We start from the raw sequence: 20,568 nt of genomic DNA, 5'->3' as shown, positions 1-20,568 counted from the left end.
GGATTTTGAAATATCTGTCTTTCTTATGCTGAAACATGAATCTTTTTCTCTTATTTTAACTGGAATTTTGGACAGGGGGAGGAGAGGTCTAACTTGCTCGACAAGCATCTCAGTGCATGCATGCAAAGAAAAAGACATTAGAAAAAGCTGACAGAAAGTGTTAAAAGGCTTATGGATAAAATGGATTCTGATGTGTCATCTTATCTTACGTTGACCTTTCATTGCTTCATTAGATATCTGCAGCTTTTATTCAAAATGAAGCTTGCAAATTGATAAAGCATTCTGGCAAGCTGACATTCAAATTGGTATGCACCAAATGTTATCCTTTTATTCATATTCTGAGGGATCTTTGATTTAAGAGAATTATGTTCTTTGGTATTAACTAGAAATTTAATGTAGCTGCTTCAGAAATGGCAAGACCAACATGTCCAAGGATAATTAAGCGAAACGCTGAAACTTGAGTAATATTCACCTGAGGCTGCACGGCAGTGCACAGCAGTGACAAGGACATGCACTCCACAGGAATGTGCATACAGGTGGAACTCTTTATTAATGGGGAAAATGCAAAGGATGCAATAAAGTTTCAATGATAAAAATAAATACCCTGTGTGATTTATTAAATACATAAAATAAAAACAGACAGAATTCTGACACATATAGGCAAAGGTACATAGACCTAGGAATTTCAGAAAGCTTGAAAATGAGAGGAGACCATTTGGCCCATCCTGATTGTAGGGAATTGTAGAAGCAACACTTTTCAGAAGTGAAACTAAAATAATTCCTAATCTTATCGTGGTCCTCCACCACTTGGCTAGGAAGCCTGTTCCAGATATGGTCTATGGAGGTTTTAATACCTGTTCCAGATATGGTCTATGGAGGTTTTAATACCTTTTTGTTACCAATTGTAACCTTGTGTTCTTTTTGAAATAGGTTTAAGTTGGAGGCTGTGTAAGCATGTAAAGGAAAAGGTAACGGTTCTTTCGATACTGAAAGGTGAAGAAAAGAGATACTATATCACACCTGAAAAAGGTTCCATAGCTGAAATGTACTGTTTCTTCTCTTCATCTTTCAGCATGGAATGAACATTTACCTGTTTCTGATTGTGAAATAGTCCTGCTAGCCTTGTTATAATCCCTTTAGGTCTTATATACTAACTACTTTTCCAAACTGAAGAGATTTATCTCTTATTTATCTGTCAGTGCATGGCAACCCCCTAAGATCAAAAACTATTCTTGCTGCTCTTCTTTCAAGTTTTTCTAAGGCTATAATATCCTTTTTGCAGCATGATGACCAAAAGTGAACACAATTTTCAAAATGAGAACTCACTAATTCATCATAAAGTTTGAATATATAACTTTACTAGTTTTTAGTTCTACACTTTTGACTACATACCCAATATACTGGGTATATGAAACCCACACATCGCTTGCATTTTATTGCTTCTTGATGATGTAATAAAATAATCTAGAGTGTATATAATCGCTCTTGTGATATAGTGTACTACCAGAGTGGACCACATTTCTTTGAACAATGTTAAATGTCATGCGCCACATATTTGCTCTGTCCTGTACATTACTTTACCTAAGTCTTTTTGTAATTCCCTTGACGCCTCTTCAGCTCCTTACCCTTCTTTTGTATCACCTGCACATTTAACTAGTTTGCTAACTACATAAGAATGAGTGGATGGGTGGAACACCACTGCCTGCTGTGCATCTGCCTTCTTAGACAATGGGCACTTAAGATGATTTACTGTTTACTGTTCCCTTTTGGTTAAGCAGTTCTCTACCACCATGCAAATTGAAGAAATGCAGTTCTCTCTACCATGTCAGGATTCAATTCTAGTCCAAGCATGCACAGCGCAGCTCTTTAGAGTATAATTTCACCATGCTAAAAGACCAGGTCGTCTACTGCTGCTTTTTACGCTGTCTAAATTTCTGAGGGGGGGGTGACACTTCTGTCACTTCCTGCTACAAGTGTGTTACTTATGGCTTTTAATTTTAAAATCAATTATTTATGGGGGACTGTAACTGTAACTGCAGCTGTTGCTTTAAGAGACTTTATTGGTTTGAGCATCTGGGGGGAAGGGTTTTTAGTCCATTAAGTTTTAAGGTATTTAAAGAGCAAATGATGCAGATATATGCACACTGGTCACATGTGAGGACTCATGGCAGGAGTAAGATGGTGGTGCCCCCTGGTGGGCTGCAGAAGAAGTGCCATCCTATGGAATGAGAGTACTGGATTGAACACTGGAGGACTGTTAAATAGGACCCAGCAGGGCATGTCCAACAGCCCAAGTGTGTTGTGGCCTAACAACTCATCTTCTTGTGATCCCCTAGGCTGACAGAGGAGTACTGAGACCAAGCAGGGGTTGTACAGTCCAGGTTCACAGCTTCACAATGCTAGTGGTTTAAGTACTGGTTGTGGGCCGAGGGTTAAAAGTTAATGTTTAAGAAAAAGTTTTGTAAGATTTCAGGTTTGGGAGAGGGAAGGGCACCCGTTATATCATGAGTTCAAGGAAAACATCTGGATAAAGAGATGTACATCTTTCCGGTCTGGGTATAAAGGTATTTTAAGAAACATGGGTAGTGGGAATGTGCATACTCGTTCAGGGCAGGCACTATCATGTGTTTGAGCACTCTGCTGCAGCTGTTGCAAGTTAGCAGCCTCTTTAAGGAGGTTGACAGGGGCTTGTGATTAGAACTGCCTGGTTACCAACCATCTCTTTGTAAGAGTTTATGGCTGAGATTAATCTCTTAGTAGCGGAGGGGAGACAGGATAGCTTTTAGATGTGGGTGGCTAGGTTAGACAAGAAGCACGTTTAGCTCTCCTGATGGCTCCTTGAGCCCGTGCACAGAGAGGACTCTCCAAGGAGCAGGTATGCACAGTGGGTTTATGTAAGGGAAGATCAGGAGACTGTTTCTGTTATGGTTACAAATCCTGGATAAGGTTTGGGTTTCTGGGCCTCCAGACCCCGTGGTCGACTGTGGAAAGGAGGCCCTCTTGTTTGGCATTAATCTTCTTTTTATAATAGATGCAGCTGCGAGAAATCCACCTGGCACACGTCTGCTGGTTTTGGGTGCTGAGGTCCCTAGTGATTTGTTCTGTTAGTCCTTAGGTTATGAGAGAAATGATAGCCTGGGACCATTCCTAGTCATTGGTTGTCAGATGCTGAGAGATTCTCTCAGGAGGGGAAACAGGTTTATCAATCATCCCGTAGAGGTGGGAAAGTGGTTAGTGGTCCAAGGTTAAGAAAAGAGAAAATGGTTTACAGGTACAGTATGTGGTCACTGGCTATGGTTTGAATACAACTTTCCCCGAGCTTCACTGGGTTCCAGAGGTTCATACAGCTATGGGTCAGCTAAAACACCACATCTTAAAAAAGGTTGTGTAGGTGGAAAAGCATGTGTTTCAGACTGCGGGTGACAAGTGGGAGCCTGCCCTGCCATCATGTCATACGCTTTACTTTTTATCTACAGTCCTTGTTGCCTGTTTGAATAATTCTGTCAGGTTAGTTTAACAGGACCTCAATCCATGGTGGCTGTCTCTTAAAATGCCACTGTTCTTTAACTGTTCTCTTCTAATTAAGTTCCAGTTTACATGTTTAACTATGATTTTCAACTTTTACTTGGAAAAGAATAAAGATTGCTTGATCTACTGTATCTTTTTCTTGTTCAGTCTCTGTCCACCTTTTTATAAACTGAGATTACACTTGTGGTTCTCCAATTGGAGGGTACTGGTCCCATTCTAATTTAGAGTAGAAATATCATAGTGATGTACCTATGAATAACACCCCTCCTTTCCTTCCTTAATTATAACTGGTAAAATACCATCATGGCATAGTGATTTATGGTGTTTAGCCACCCTACCCCCCTGTAGAATCTCAGTGTCAGCTATGCTAAAATTACCCAGTACTAATGATTCTTTTTCTATAACATTGGGCATGTCATTGGCATTATACATACCTTCCATAAATTTTTTTGTTTATTTTTCATGCTTACTATATTTTTCACCTTCTTTTATTAGTATCCTTTTATCACATCTTCCACTCTTACAGTTTTTTTAACTGTTGTAATATTGAAAATAATATATATGCAAAAATTTTTAGCCTCTAATTCAACATTCTTTTCTGTCTCCACCATTGAAAATCTATCTGTTTTTTTTATCTTTGCCTGTAGCTCAATGTAGGGTACTCTTTTTCTATCTTTGAATGTTGGGGTGTTTTGCAGAGACTGTAAGGCACTTTCTTTATTCAAATGTTTTTCTTAATACAGTATCTCTTAATGTGGACTTCATTGTTTTAGGAGTAATTCATTTTGTGGCTTTAACATAATGTTTCTGAAGCATGAACACCCTTCTTCTATTGTGTTTCTATCCCTCTGTTCCCAATTCACCCCTGTAAATTCTGCAGCATTCCTCCATAATCTACTTTCTAAAATTATAAACGTTGATGTCTGATTCACAGTTCAGAGATTGAAAGGAAACATCAAAAGATACCATATTATGGTCACAATTTCACAGCGGTTCTATCATGTCTGTTTTCTTATTTAAATCCTGGTTGTTTAAAAATATTAAGTAAATAAATCTTTCCTAGTTGGGGAAACTGGATGAAGATGCAAACATTAACAATTTCAATCATATCAATTTACATTTTATAAAAAAGTTATATTTTAAGATGTTTACTATTGAATTGGAAGAGAGAGAACAGGAGACTACTGCTTACTGTTAAGCTAAAAGTGGAAACTATAATAATGAACATTACTCATTCAATTTATGGAATCCCAGCCAAAGCACATAAATTATAACCAGCTTGCAGAATGATGCAGCTGTTAACCATCTTCATCTCCCTTATACAGAGTCTGGTTATGTCGAAATAACACAGAACACAATCTATACTGTGTTTGTTTGTTTGTTTGTTTTTCGGCAAAAAATGCAGACCCAAGAACAATCCAAAAACTAATGTTGTAATCACCTCTATCTGAACTATTTTATTATTTTAATCTCTTAGACATGACAAAAAAGACTTCACTGCTGCACAGAAAATACCCACTAGGGCAAACCTTTCTCTTATCAGTAAATACAGTGCTTTCTAAGCCATCTTCTGCGGTCTTTGTAAATCTAATATTTTTAAGGCGATGTCACCGGCGGATTTATCACTGTTCTCAATACACCTTTAAAAAAACGCCTTCGGTAATAAAGTCTAAAATATACGACTGCTTTGCTCAACAATTTAACAATTTCTGTAAAAAAATAGTGTCAAAGTCTATTGTGAAAATCATTTGCCTGTAGCTAGTCGTACCGTTAAATTCCACAAAACAAATGATACCTCAGTGCTTTCTGTACTGAGCCTCGGGCTTTAAATGTTGACATACTGTAGCACCAGGCCCTTAATATTTCTCATACAAAGTATCTGTTTATTTAGAATTAACTCTAAAATAAATTTACATTACGTACAAACTCCAAAAGCCGTATTTAATCTAGACTACTGTATTTGTCAGCAAATCCCCATTTCACAACATTTACTAGGGGGAAAAAAAAGTTCCATAACGTTTTCAAAGAAACTACGACTGCTTGAAGACCAAAAGCATTAATTCACACATTTGACTTGTGTTTTTGTTGTATAGAAGATACAGAGGAAAAAAATACGATTTTAACCATTGAACAATCTGGACACAACGCGAAACTGTTTTGTCTTAAAATATTTTACTAAAACGTCTATCGTATACTGTAAAAGGTTATTCCACCCTAGTATATTTAATATATACTCTTACCTAAACAGCTTCCTAGTCAATTTAGTTTCAGTTTAAACGTTAAGTATCAAATTGAAATATGGAGCTTTCAAACTTCAAAAGAAAAAACTAAAAATACTATACACACTTAGATTCAATTAATCCAAATAAAACTACAGCACCATCTACTGGTAAAAATGTTTATAAACAAAGTCCCTCCTAAATATAAGAGCTCCGTAACATTAGCTTGGTATTTTGAAGTAACCACTGCAGTATATAAATGAAACAGGTTGTGTAAATGTATAGTATTTACACAAATGAACAAATTAAAATTAGGAAGTACTATGACATCGTACGTGGCCACGAATTCTCCAGTACTGCCTGTCAAAGACAAGATTAACAGACTCATGCAAGAGTCAAATGAATGTAAGTGTCTTCAGTAGTCACATTTTTTTTCATCAATGACACTTTGTCTTTTCACAGCAATTTCAGAGCTTGTGTCGAGAGATATGTCTGTACTCTGGAACAATCTGGAGCTGATCTAGGATCCTTGGCAGTACAATTAGGATGGAAAATGCACAATTCATCATGTCTTACACATGTTCTGCACAGTAGGTGTGAGGTCTAGTGCCCTTGTAAGACAGTTCATCCTATAGACAGTCGATACCACCTGCATGATAGGGTCGAGTATATCATCCATCAAAATGAAGAGTCATGTGCAAAAGATCTCAGAATACTGCAAGTGCAAGGAATTAGGCTGCTTCTTCCATCTGCCAATGTGCTATTGAACAGCAACTTAACTAATGTTTAACTTAATTTTGAGGCCCTTTTGATATGTGTTGTATAGATTTAAAAAACACACTTTACCTCAAGTGATGTTTTGTCTTTTTCCTCATTACCTTGTCTGAAAACTCCATGTGACAGTGTAATATGTCACCCTTCAATTGTAAGTGTGGTAACTGGAAGTTTAACTGAGTGTTTCCATTAATATTTCTTACAGTGAGTGTATTGTAGAATGAAGCCCACCTTCTTCCCTCATAAGCAAAACTGCTTAGCCCCAATAATACAAACACAATCAGCTATCTAAATTTTGAATGTTGTTCAAAAATTCTATGGCTCATTCAATCCAGCTGATGTGAAAATGTATAAATCTATATCTAGCATTATATATGTCACACTTCAGTATATAAAATACAGCATGGACATACAGTACTGGGTCAATACCAAACAACTGGGGTAGCAAATAAAATATTCAACCTTTCCCTGTTGTTGTACATATACTGTACAGTTCTGATTATTACCCTGATGCAAGTATACAGGCAATAATCTGAAACCCATTCATGCTCTTTTCTTTGTGCTGTTGTTAGTCATGGCGGGTAGGGATTCATGTGATCACAAAACACAACATCACTGGGTTTTACCTATCACAGCCCTATACTGTAAATTATTTAACTTGCAGTTGCTGCTGCTGTTCTGTGTTATGTTTTTGGAGATTCCTTTAATTTGTATAGTCACACACAGGCAAATAAGCATTTCATTGCACTTGTGCATATGACAGATAAACTGAACTGATACTGTGAGTGCAAAGCTTGTCACAAAGACAAAGCAAAACCAGTAGTTCTGATTCTACCAGACCTCTCTCTTCTGTGTACTTGTATGAGGAGGTGTTAGAGCTTGATGTTTACTGCAGTAAAGCCACTCAAGACGGCAATCATTCTCCATTATTAAAATCCATATAATTTTAATTTTAATAATTTGAATGCTGAAGGACATGTCTGTCCCAAAAAATTAACTGAACACTTACCATACAGGTTCTGTGGCAAGCTGGTCAGTTCTCAAACATGCTCGATACCAGTTAGACATTCTGTAGGTTTGAAATCAGTATACAATTTAGTAATCCACTAGTGATCTAATAGTTAAGCTGAATATTTTCAGTAAAGTTAACAAATAAACTTCTACAAGTGCATTACAAACAATATTGCTTTAAACACTAAATCACTGAAATTTGCAATACAGTATGTGGTCATTTTGAAATACCAGAACCATCAGAACACAAGGTGGCACTATAACCATGCAAAATAAATAATTTCCTCCCCCCACCCCATCTTTCTCCCTGCTCCTCATATCTCTCCTTTTCAATTTCTCAATTTTCTAATTCTTAAACCTGTAGAATAAACCACAGTTCCACACCTCATTTACCCAGAAGACCACAGAAAACATTATGAGTCTTTTCAAAATTAATTTGACTATGCACATCAAGTTTATTTTCATAGTTATTTTTTCACTCATTTTTGAAACACAATAAAATAATATAATTAAACAGCTTGACAGAACAATCCAGGCTTTTTCAGAAATATTTAGAGTGATGTTGGATGCTTAATGCCTGGAGGCTGTATACAAACTGGTACAAAATAATAATAAGTGGACAATTTAGCGTTCTGAAATAAAGACAGATTAGATGCCTCCTTCAGACCACTCTGCTATAATCAGGCTTTTCTTTAATTGAAGAAGCTATGATGACTTTATTTCATTTTCTATACTTAACATACTGTACTGTACTTATCTGCATCAGAATACTGTACAAACCAGATTTTTTAATATAGCTAAAACAAATTGCAGCACAAGTAAAAAATGGCAGGTAAATGCTCTTCTCAAACAGAAATAAGTAAATATTAGAAACAGGCCACTATATCTCAGGATTATCAAGAATGGAATTTCCAAACATAACCTACTGGTCCCTGCTCACTTTGTCGTAATAGGGACTCTGAGAAATTTCCTACGAACTTCTCTGACTTAAGACAGTAATAGACACATTACTCATGACTGTGGAAACAGCTCCCTGTTTCAAAGGGCAACCCCTAACTAGACTTTGCAAATATTTTTTTTATAATACAGCTCCTTGTATAGATCCGGTTTTAATTAATTATAAAAAGTGCTAGTGATTGGATACATGAAAGATTGATGGGGATTAGACATTCAATTGTCTGTATAATTCAAAATTGTATGTCCTTGTATGGCACCTAAGTACAAACCTGCCAGCTGCATTTTACAATATAAATTTAGTGTGCATGACACTCTGTGTGACATTTTTATTTGGCATACTATCATATTTCATTTTCTATTAGGAGAATATATTTGATTTACAGAAACCTGGTGAATGTGAATAGGTGTTTCTTGTGCTCCAAAAATGCTACATTTTAACAATTGTTTTCGTGTAACTAATTATAAAACCAAGCTGTCATTCACATTTGCTGTAAAACACAAATTGCTATTTCTGAAACATAAAATGTGTAGCATAACAATGTCTTTTTGTATACTGTATATTGTATGTACCCACAGTACATGTAAATTCCATCAAAATTGAATGAGTCTTGTAACCCTAACCCTAGCCTGGCCTGGAATGTACAGTATGTTCATTTAAATACCATGTTAATAGCATTTTCCAGATGATTAAAAAACTACCTGTAGAAGATACATTATTGAGGCATGCAAGTTCATTGAAGTGCCTATGAATGGATTTGATTGTTTCAGGTTCATACAGTATATTTGTATTGAGGAACATTTTCAAATCTGATGAATGGAGGGCTTTAGAGACAGGTTGCAGAATTGCTCAATTTAATCCCCAGCTAGGGTAACTTTAAGAGTGATACTTTTCTCCCATCTTTAATTTTTCTCTGATAGATTTGGTTGCTTTAATGATATAGCACAATACATGAAGTGTATTCCAAAACTGAGACAGAATTTATGAGGAAGACACAATCCATTGGGTAAACTCTCTCAATTTTGTAATTTCAAGTGAAACCAGAATTATAATTTGAGTCAAATTTGGATGGTTTTTGTAACCCTGACCCTAGACTGGCCTGAAAGGTATGCTCTGTTAAATACTGTGATAACACTGTTTTTCAACTGATTACAAGTTGGCCTATAGAAGATACAAGATTGACAAAGACAAATTTACAGGAATGTTTATGAATGACTTTGATTGTCTCAGCTTCATTTCTGGATTTGGATCCCCAGTCAACTTTAGGATGAGAGATAATTTGCTTGTATCTTAAATTTTTGTAAAATTAAGAGATTTCACCCAGTAAAACCAATTTTCTTAACAATTTTCACTTGACTCACTGCAGGAGCACAGCTACCAAATGATGAAATACAGCCAAACGTCTCCAAAAAAAAAGCTTAAGGTAGCACCAAATTACCAGTCATCCGGAAGATCATGTGGCATCCAAAATCTAGCAGCAACTGTAGAATTGCATCCCAAAACTGGGTCGGTCGGATCAAAAGTAGTAACCAAGCATTATTGAATCAAATTCATTTGCAAGAGCTTTGATCAACGGTCTTGATTGTTTCCAACTCATACTTTTTGGTTTGGGGAACATGTCAAAATCCGATGCCCAGAGACGTTCAGATATTGATCCTAGAAAAGTTGATTTGACACTCCAGTTACGGTTAGCATTCACGCAGTATTTAGATAATTGTTAAGCTCAAGCGCTGGATTTTGGGGCCCAAATCAGGGTTATGACGAGTGATATTTTTCACCTATCTCATTTTTCCCCCCCGTAAACTCTCTGGGACAGTCAACAAGATTTGGGATTTTCCGGAGCCGGGGGGAGTGGTAATGTTACATCACGCACTATCCCTTTAAGAAAGGGTAGATGTCTCCGGAACACTTAACTAACCTTTTCCCTGTCATTTCCACACCCCGGTCAGGAAGATCTCATTAGCTTCTCAGTACTGTGACAGATTTACTCCTGGTACTCGGCGCTCTTTATTTGTGTTTTTGGTTTCTGGTTACTTACTGCTGTTCTCCCCGATCTCGTTATTGGAGTTCAATCTTTCGACTTTCGGACTTTCTGCGTATGCGCACTTTTGGTTTACGACTTTTGCCGTGTGTTTACAGCTCTCATTTGTATTTTGGCTTTTGAACTTTTGGCTTGACTTCGGTTTATGATTTTCGGACTTGGCTCACTTCTCTGCTACAACACTACCAAAACTACTGAGTCTTTCTTTACACTGGATTTTGGGTGCCAAGTGAACTCTCGGATGAGTGGTAATTTGCTCCTGTCTTAAACATTTTTTTCAGAGACTTCTGGCTGCTTATGGTGTGTACTGCACTTTTCGGTAGTTGTGCTCTGAAAATGAGTCACATAAAGAGTTTTAAGAAGACCTACTTTAATAGGTAAAATCTCTTAATTTTCTCATTTAACATGCAACTACAGTACATGTGTAACTTGAGTCAAGATTGAATGGTTCTTGTAACCCTACCCGTGGAAAGTATATTATATATCATTCTAGATATTATTATTATTATTATTATTATTATTATTGTTATTTTATATAATATTGTAACGCATACGGCCATCAGGGTGTGTAAGAGCCGGCTTACCAGAACGGTGACGTCGCCGCCCTTCCCTGTGATAGCAGGACCACAGCCCCTGGGCTGTAGCGAGATCTCTCTTTGGCTCACCGGGCTGGGTCCCTGCTGAGTGACGTGGGAGTCCTGGGTTCGAGCCCCCCGACAGTGCGGGGCCGACCTAATGCGGCTAGGGCGCCTGCCAGAACCCCGTTGCGTTACAATATGATTATAAGGTGATTTCTCAGACGCATTGTGAACGCCAATCGGGAGAGAGAGAGACATTTAGCGTGTGTAACGCCCACGTGTTTTATGTTCTTTAAGGAAATAAAATCGCAGACCTCTACCTGGTGTCCCTGGGTGTTCATTTGACACAACGCAGAGGAAGCCGTCCACTACAAAAGACCTGTAATAAACCCTCACTTCAATACCATTTTTACACCACATTTCAGCTGATTGAATATTTGCCTAAAACATGCATTATTGAAGAGGATACGTTTCCAAGAGTTTTTTTTTTAATGATTTTGATTGTTTTAGGCTGATAAATGGAAGGCTTCCAGGACTGATTGCAGAATTGCTCAATTTGTGCCCCAGCTAGGTTTAGGTTTAGCTGGGGCAGTAGTTAAGACATGTTTTAACCTCAGGGCTGTATTTTGGGTCCCAGGTGAAATTTAGAAACATTAGTTATTTCCTTCTATCTTCCTTTTGTTCCAGTGAGATTCGGCTGTTTGATTATATTGCATATTAAAGAAGTGAATTCCAAAACTGAGTCATGTTAAAATTGTGAAGAAAGCCCATTCCATTGGGTAAACGCTCTCAATTGTGTCATTTCAATTGCTACCAGAAGCATGAATAGAGTTGGAACTGTTTGGTTAGATTGTTATGAAATGATGTGTCATTTACAGTATGTACCTACAAGGAGATATGGGTGGCAGGGTAATATGGTGGTTAGTTCTGCTGAACCTCAAAGTTACAGGGTGCAGTGTTAGTCTGTTATAGGGCCTTTGTGAAGAGTTCTGTATTCATGATGTATTTTTTCTAGGTATCCCAGTTTCCACTCATCTCATTTAGACATTGTTACAGTCCCAGCATCCTGCCACCAGAGGGCACCTAAACCTCTGGTGCCTACCTCTTCCACTCAGAGGAGGTGTAGATCAACCAGACATCATTAACCAATCTGCCTATTTTCACATCAAACCGCCTCCCCTCCTCAAGCCTACTGAAACCCTGCTCTCAGTCCTAACTTTGCTCAGTATTGGTTACAACCCTTGTGAGCTCCACATCTCATCCTCAGCTATATTCTCCCTGGACTTCTTGTTGGATTTTTGGATTTTGGCCTGCCTTTTGACCTCGATTTCTGGATCTTGTCTTTGGAGTTTTATGCTTAATCTCTCTCCTGGTTTTTGGACCTTTTGCTAGTTTATAGACCTCGACCCCAGATTTTCCTAATTTTATGGCTTGCTGATTTATCTTGATCCTTGTTACCTGCATAGGGTCCATTACACGTCAACTGAGCTGGTCCCCAGCCTAACAGACATATAGTATGTGACTGGCCTCTTTAAATGTGCCTCCCAGGTTCTGGGCATTTACTCGTGGTAATGAGTGTCTTGGGTCCTGTCAAGGGTGGGACTGTTGCCTGTCTGCTTGCATTTAAGTATGGACTGCTTAGACAAACAGCTATAAATAGAAGGATAGATAAAATGGTAGGTTAAAAAAGCAAACAAACATCAAGTTCTTAGATTTCAATACAGCATACTGTACTGTATGTACTATTATAAATTATATTGAAATGTTTGGGGTCTATGTTGAAACACAGACAAGAATAGGGGCTATCAATAATGTCAAAAGCACACAGTGAGACAACTGTGGGATAGGAAATGACAGAAAAAAATACCATGCTGTGATTAGATTTATCCTTAGTCTTACAGGTCTTTTCCCAAGGCAGAAAGACAAAATTGCTCTTAGTCCACGGCTGTTTTTTTAATTGAAAATCTTCCAAACATTTTCAACCAAAATAACAAAAATTCCGTAGAAGAAGCACAACTACTTAAATGATGGAACTGCTCAGTTCTGTTGAAGAAATGATCTTGCTTGGGGGTGTCTTGAGTTGGAGCTAATACCTGTGTAATAGTAAAATCTCTGTATTTATTAGAAGTGCCTCCTGCCAGCATTGAATTATTACCTTCTAATTTCTCTATTACACACATAAGTATCTCTACATGAAAACCAAAGTTTATCATGATAGTTTTTGGTTATGGAGATGGACTAGGTTTTACTTAAAGGAAGAGGCTTGAGGTGGTGACCTTCTCCTGGAGGACATGACAGTCTATCATAGGGGCACAGGAAAGGGGACAATTCCATCAGTTTTAGCCAGCATTCCTTAACGAGATTAGAGGAGACTGAAAACAGGCAGAAAAGCTACACAAACGCAGCTCAGACATGTTTTACAATACGGCTAATTATTCCAATCACAGTTTCACAAGGAGCGAGGACAGCTAGGACCTCCATGCCTCGTGAAAGGGTAACCAAGGGGCAGCTGCCAAAGTGGAGATGGGTGGCAGAGAGATTAAAAATGAGCGAGGAAAAGGAGAGGGTCATGCATGATATATACAGTATATGAGAATCTGAGGATTTAAATCGGGATTAGTTGTAGGTTGTGGCAGCTGAGCTTAATCAGTCTGGCTGCCCTCATCCCTCCCAAACTATCATTAGAACTCTATTTCAAGTAGGATATTGTTAGGGTTCTGTTTTGGTTGTTGAGTTGAGTAATAATAATCATCCTTCCACTTATATACAGTAGGGCTTTTCTGGACACTCCACTCAAAGTGCTTTACAGGTCATGGGGATCCCCTCCACCACCACCAGTGTGCGGCCCCACCTGGACGGAAGACGAAGTGCTCCAGTGCGTTCCCCACACGCCAGCTCTCAGCCAGTTCATAGATAGGGATTATTAGGAGGCCATGATTGCTAAATCCCAGGGGGGAATTTGGCCACAACACTGGGGTTAACACCCCTACTCGTCTCAAGAAATGCCTCTGGGATTTTTAATGACTACTGAGAGCCATGACCTTGATTTAAGGTCTCATCCGAAGGACGGCGCCCCTTTTCACAGTATAGTGTCCCCATCACTATACTGAGGCATTAGCACCCGAACAGACAGCCGGGTGAGCACCCACTACTGATCTCACTGACATCTCTTCCAGCAGCAACCGTGGCAACCGTCTCCCATCTAGGTGCTGGCCAGGCTCCCACCTGCTTAGCGTGTTGCCAGTTGCTAATTTCAGGGCGATATAGCTGCTGGCATCTGCCAGACATCTTAGGGACATGAAATAGATTATGGGCTACTTTGAGTCTTTTGACAGTTTTCAGAAGAGGGTCAGGGTTAAGGTTTGTGTTGGCATTTCTTGCCAGCTATCCTCAACATCCCATGGGAAACTGACTTCAGTGTACACCTGAAAGTGCAATAGAAAGTAAAGGTTTACACCTGTACACCTACAAATGAAGTGCATGATCAGAATGCATCATAAAATAAATAATACACTCACAAAGTAGACATTTACTGTTGGGACTTGGATTACAACGAAGCCCATGTAACCATGCATGTGTTTATCTGTTGTTCTCCAGTGGACAATGCAAACCAAGGTGCCCCATTGGCCTTTGCTATAAGTGGAGTTGTACAGCATTCAATATATACATATTTTGGGGGCTTCAGGAAAGAATTTAAAATCGAGTTAAATTTAGATTTTTCCTTGCTAAAACTGAAGCTTCCTTTTGTATAATGTGGTAATCAAAATTAAAATATTTAGGAGTTAAGCCACTGCTTTTAAAGACATCCTACAGATAAATCAAGGGTATTTTAAAAAATCATCGGAAATACTGCAAAGACGTCATATCTGAATTCAATTCATGAAGAAAAATCTTCATGTCTAAATGAAGATATAAATATATTAGTTCAGTTTATCACTGTTGACACACTTTACACTTCTCTGCTACTTTTTACATTTTACTCCATCATGTATTGTAATTGTCTGGCTCTAAAAAAAATACTGTGTTACAGTCATCTATTGTTTTTTAGTGATTTAATTAATGTCAAGAAATGCGAAAACCTGTTATCCACCAGCTGTATGATCTGGCCCCTTTAAAGAACGCTTTTCCCCGACTCGCCCCAGCTGGTATGGTAAAGATAACCACAGTAGCTCTTTCCACTTGTCCTTACAAAAGCCCTGAGCCTCTTCATCTCTGTCAAGGAATCCATTGTCTTGCACCGGCGGGTTCACAGAAGGCACAGAGTGGAGGAGCAGCCTTCCCTCTCTGTAGCGTTCTCTCAATTATTCACAGCTGCAGGAGCAGGGGCGCCTTACACTCGCCCATCCTGCAGCAACAGCTTGCGATTTCAAGGACTGCAGTACATAGTGCTGCTAAGGGGAAGACGAGTAACATCTCTTCAGCTTTTCTGACTGGATGAAGACATTTTCATCTGATCAAATGTGTTAGAAAACACAGAAAAAAACTAACTAGCCTTGAGAGCAGGAGCGACTAAGTTTGAGATTTTCTTTCAGATACCTGTGTTTACCACTCAGAAGGCAGAGACCTAGTATTGGGCAACTCCTTTATTTTAGAAGCATTACATGTCAAGAAAACATTTACTCTTTCGGTCGCTTAGTTAGCTTCCAAATGGGCTTGATGCTGACCCTCATTTTCCAAACGCCACTTTTTGAAAATTGCTCTTTGAAGATGCTGGCAGAACAACTCCTGCTGATAGCATAGAGGTTAATTCCAGGGACCTAGAAAAGCCAAACAAAAACATTCATCAGAGGCAATTTAAAATGGTCCGCATCATTTAGACAGAACACAAACTCCGATTCTGGAGACTGATTTTGAGTCAAAGCACACAGACAGGCTGCACTGGATCTGAGGTTGCCATGGTGACAATGGCTTGTCTATAATAAGGGCTGGCAGGGGCACTGCCCTTTGCCTTGGAGTTAGTGAAACCACTCAACATTCAAACAGTTTTTGGCCGTCGAGGAGCTGGTACAGGATGGATGGAGCCCCTCGGACACTTCATCTTGTCTCTCCTTGTAAAAGTCATAGTTTAAACCTGGTTTTGGTCGGGAAGAAGTACTGTAAATGAAAGCACTGCATGGCCTGATATATCTGAAAAATGTTCAGCCATTATAAAGTACAAACAGCAGACTCCTCTTTGTCTTTTAAAGCAGACTTTAAAAGTAGTCCAAAACTTTTTTTGTTATCATTTCAAATGCATTTCAAGCCACAAACACACAAAAAATGTCTGCATCATTTTCTACACACCACCAGCCAGTAGTTTAAATCCACTTCAGTGTAAAACATCCATTTTCTATCTCTTTATCCATTTTCTATCCTCTCTAATACAGGGTCACAGGGGACCCAGAGCCAGAGACTATCCTGACTATTGGCAGGTGCAAGGCAGGATACACCCTAAACAGAACTCCAGTCCATTGCAGGGCACAAACACACACATACTGTACACTCAATCACATCAGGACCACTGGGCCAGAAGTCTATGTAAACCAGTCTATCTTAAATCTACCATGGTTGACAGCACCAGCATTCTTCAGGTTTTGCAGTGCTCTTAAAAACATTTCTCGGCTTGACCGCTGCACTTTAAGCAATACTGTATCATTTTAACTTAAAAACTAGGAAATGAAGTACTTCGTCAGCCATTTCTGAACTCGCTTTCTCCAGGAAGGAGAATCAGCATGTGCAAATCTGAGGTCACCGTGTTCTCCTGGAGAAGTTGTTGCTGCCTGCAGTGGAGATGTTCGGGCACCCTGGGGCCTTGTTTACGAGTGGTGGCCAGTGAGAGGGTGATGTCGGTAAGCAGTAAACTGGTTTTAAAAACTTGAAATGTGACAGAAAAGGCAGCACCTACAGAAAGGCAGTGCAGCCTTTAACTCTGCCTGTTGCTTTAAGATGACAATATTCAATTATTAGATCAATTACAAATATAACGTGTACTAACTTCCAAAACTGTAAAGGTGACATTTATTCTTTAAAAGACTGTCATCTCAGTTTAGTGAAGAAACATTGCTATGATTGACACAGTCCCCCTGGGCAAGCTTTTAGAGACTGACCTTCCTTAAGAGTTTGAAAATAGAAACATCAAATCAATCAAATCAAAACCAATATGCTGGAAACATGCAACTTTTGATGGACTATAACCTTATTGATTTACACAAAAAGCAACATTAAATAAGATGCAGTGAAATGTTTAAATCTATAAAGAAATTGTCATTTTACAATTTCTTAAATACATCTCCAGAATGTCTGTTAATAGCAGCATGCATTTAGGTGTGTGCTACTCTAAATGGCACTAGCATTTAGAGCTAGGACTAGCCTCCTACCATACTGTACATCTTTTAAGATTGATTTGTTTTTATATTTTAATAAATAATCTAGAAACTTTTAATTCAATGTTAGACAGGACCAGAGAAGATTTAACGAAAGAAATAGGCTGAATCAATGGCATGACTGGAAGAAGGTACTTTTTTCATACGGCTATAATCTACAAACATTTATTTGAAAGCATAACATGTAGATATTTCAGATTTAGTGTACAGCTAATGTGGTGTATTAATACATGTGTATTAATAACAAATATTTATGGTGTAATAATAAAAAAGCATTGGGGTGTGTTAATACAGATTTTGGGCTGCTTCTCAGCTAAACAAGATAGATACTTACAAAGTAATAGATGGCACAGTGACCAAAAAGCAGGAACAATTAGGGTCTGATCAACCATGCCATTTCCTCAGGTGTATGTCTCATTGAGCAGGGATTCATCGTCCATCACAACATTGACCGCAAATATTCAGCCAAATCTAGTGGAAACATACCAGGAGCATTTGAACACTCACAAAGATGTCTTCATCTGCACTGAGCCCTGATATGAATATCTTTGAACCTATACGGAGTTAAATGAGTACTGATTACTGAGTGTGTCAAACACCTTGGACGAATTATGGAGATTCCTACAAGTGGAAGAATATTTCACAGTCATTGATTGTCTGTGAGCATGAAAATGAGGTGCCCATCTCCAAGTAAAAAAACATGTATTCATGTTGTTTCGTACTATATACATTTTTTGCAATAATGCATTGTGCATTCACTAAATAAAAATTGGCAAGTGCTAGTTATTTGTGACAACTTTACACACACCATGTTTCCATATTGATTTCTAATGTTGTACAAAAACAACATTTCTCAGAGAATAACAGAATTTCAGCAGTACCTTGCAATGAGCCCACGCATATCAAGGGACCTTGTTCTTAACACTTTGGCGTTAATTCTCCTGGCTGAGGAAATGACAGCGCTGTCCGAAGATCAGAATCCCCCTCACTTTACGAGGAATGAACCAGGGAGCTGCGGCAATGGTGCAGTTGAGGTGGGGCGACTTTAAACCTGAGGTCATGGTATTCTCCAGTTAGAGAGGAGAGGTGCTAGAAAACATGTGCACAGAATTGGATGCAGAATATTTATACATAGGAGAGCTTAAGTGTGATATTAGAGTCTGACCTTCTCCTGAACTTCTGCTAAATAACAACCATTTCTCATTACACACTGAATTATACTACTTTACTTTTTAATACAATAAAAAGATACACATTTCAGATTCGTAAAATGGAAAAAAGAATAGAGAAAAACTCATTTGTGTTGAAATGTGCTTACAGTACCTTCAAATATTACTCTCATTTAGGAAAGCTACAGTATAGCAAATGTCTTGTTCAGTGACTGAGTGGGAGAGAGTTTTGTGAAAGAAAAAAATAGCAGACATATCCAAAGAGACAAAGACACACACATACAAGACAAGGCCATTGCATTTATTTAAAGGGACAGTGATTGGTTGTGTTTATTTAGCTTGTGGCTGCATTCATCTTTTGTTTTCAAAGCCTGAGGAGATGAAAGTGGACAGAACACAGAGGTGAAAATAAAGATAAGGCAGACAGGTTACTTTTGTTCAAGAAGATGTAATTTTAATACACCCTACTTGCTAGAAAATGAAAATGTGCAATTACAAAATTGTCTTTTCAAACTTGTTTAAATTCAGTAGAAATGCACCAAGTTTGAAGGGGATTCATATTAGTATACAGATGCACCCATGCCCTTTAACATACGACATACAAAAAGCTGCTATAATAATTTTGATTCAGACATTTAATAACAGCAGCAGGTGATACTATCTTTTCTAGGTTTAATGCTTTTGTTTTCTTGCTTTTGCCTTCAGGAACTAAAACAACCATCAGCTCAACATTCTGTCCTACCTTTAAAGAGCTTTACTGAAAATAAATCTGAATAGACACAAATGTTTCATGGTGATGCCTCAACAGTTTCTTCTGCATCAGTAGTTTCAGTTTAAAATGATAATTTCCTCCTTTTTAAGAATGTTCAATTCTTGGATTTGACCTGAACACAACAAAGGTGAACTGAGCACATGCATTCCAACAATAACAAGGGTTACAATTTTGGTAGAAACATATATGTACAAGCTCAGGTTTCTACAAACCAATATATACTGCAGCAAGAAATATTTATCCTTTTTCTCTAGTGAAATTTATTATAGAATTATAAATGCTAAGCAGTGGTTTTAAAAAATAAAATGCCTCTGAAAGGTTTACACAAAATTCATTAATTGAATGACACTGCTTTCTTGATAGAGACAGCACGGAGATGTGGCAAGCAGGGCTGTTGCCTCACAGCTCTTGGGCTGTGGATTGATTCTTACCCGTTATAACCCTCTGTGTAAAGTGTGTGTGTTTTCCACACGGGCACATGGGTTTTGCAGCAGGTTTTCTGGTCTCCCCCCCACCATCCAAAGACAGATTAATTGGCGTCTCTTATTGACTCATATGTATATGTAGTGTGACGTACTAGTGTTGCATTTGGGGAATATGCTGCTTTACACCCATTGTCTGCAGTGATGGGTTTTGACTCATCATGACCCTCGTGGCATTATGGGGGTGTCTTCAACGTGGAGGCGGAGCCCTGTATTAAGGGCCATGCGTTGTCTTAGTAACCACAGCTGACCTGGCTAATTCAGGAAAAGCCACAGCTGCGGAGGCCATTTAAGTCACACTGAGCACCTCCCCGGAAGGACGAGCAAGCAGGACTTCAGTCCTTATGACCCCGCAAGGGGAGAACATTCCAGCAACAGTCCCAGAGGGGACTGTGAGGAGAGCACGTTTTCTGCTGTCCTGCTGTGAGGATTCACTGCGGCAGGTTGAGTTTTCTTGTGTTTGTGGCCTCGCTCCTTTTCTTCCAGCCTGGACCTCGCGAAATAGGGATAGTCCAGACTGGATACAGCTGTTCCAAGAGGTCTTTCTTTTTCTCCCAGACTGGACCCCCCTAAATAGGGACAGTCCACTCTGTGCAAAGCAGTGTGCTTTTACTTTCTCCATTTTTTCCCCCAGTTTTTGCCAACCTCACACCGGTGCCTCCACCCCCTGCAATGGG

The 20,568-nt window shown here is 38.7% G+C and overlaps 2 long non-coding RNA genes across 2 annotated transcripts in view; one reads left to right on the top strand and one right to left on the bottom strand.

Moving 5' to 3' along the window:
• The window catches only part of LOC107079502 (uncharacterized), a 32,158-nt gene extending 20,826 nt beyond the window's left edge, over positions 1 to 11,332 (bottom strand). Inside the window, exons 1-2 of the long non-coding RNA XR_001480431.2 lie at positions 11,113 to 11,332; positions 7,531 to 7,590 (exon numbers count right to left, since the gene is read on the bottom strand). This is a non-coding gene — a long non-coding RNA (uncharacterized lncRNA). The remainder of the gene's footprint in view (positions 1 to 7,530; positions 7,591 to 11,112) is intronic.
• On the top strand, positions 10,396 to 11,425 carry LOC138223130 (uncharacterized). The gene is made up of 2 exons (XR_011181642.1): positions 10,396 to 10,905; positions 11,092 to 11,425. It is a non-coding gene; the product is annotated as an uncharacterized lncRNA (long non-coding RNA).
• The last annotated feature ends 9,143 nt before the right edge of the window (positions 11,426 to 20,568 follow it).

This window comes from Lepisosteus oculatus, chromosome 15 (assembly GCF_040954835.1).
Source record: "Lepisosteus oculatus isolate fLepOcu1 chromosome 15, fLepOcu1.hap2, whole genome shotgun sequence".
Classification (NCBI taxonomy): domain Eukaryota; kingdom Metazoa; phylum Chordata; class Actinopteri; order Semionotiformes; family Lepisosteidae; genus Lepisosteus; species Lepisosteus oculatus.
Note: the sequence above shows the minus strand (reverse complement) of the source record. Positions and strands in the feature narration are given on the sequence as shown.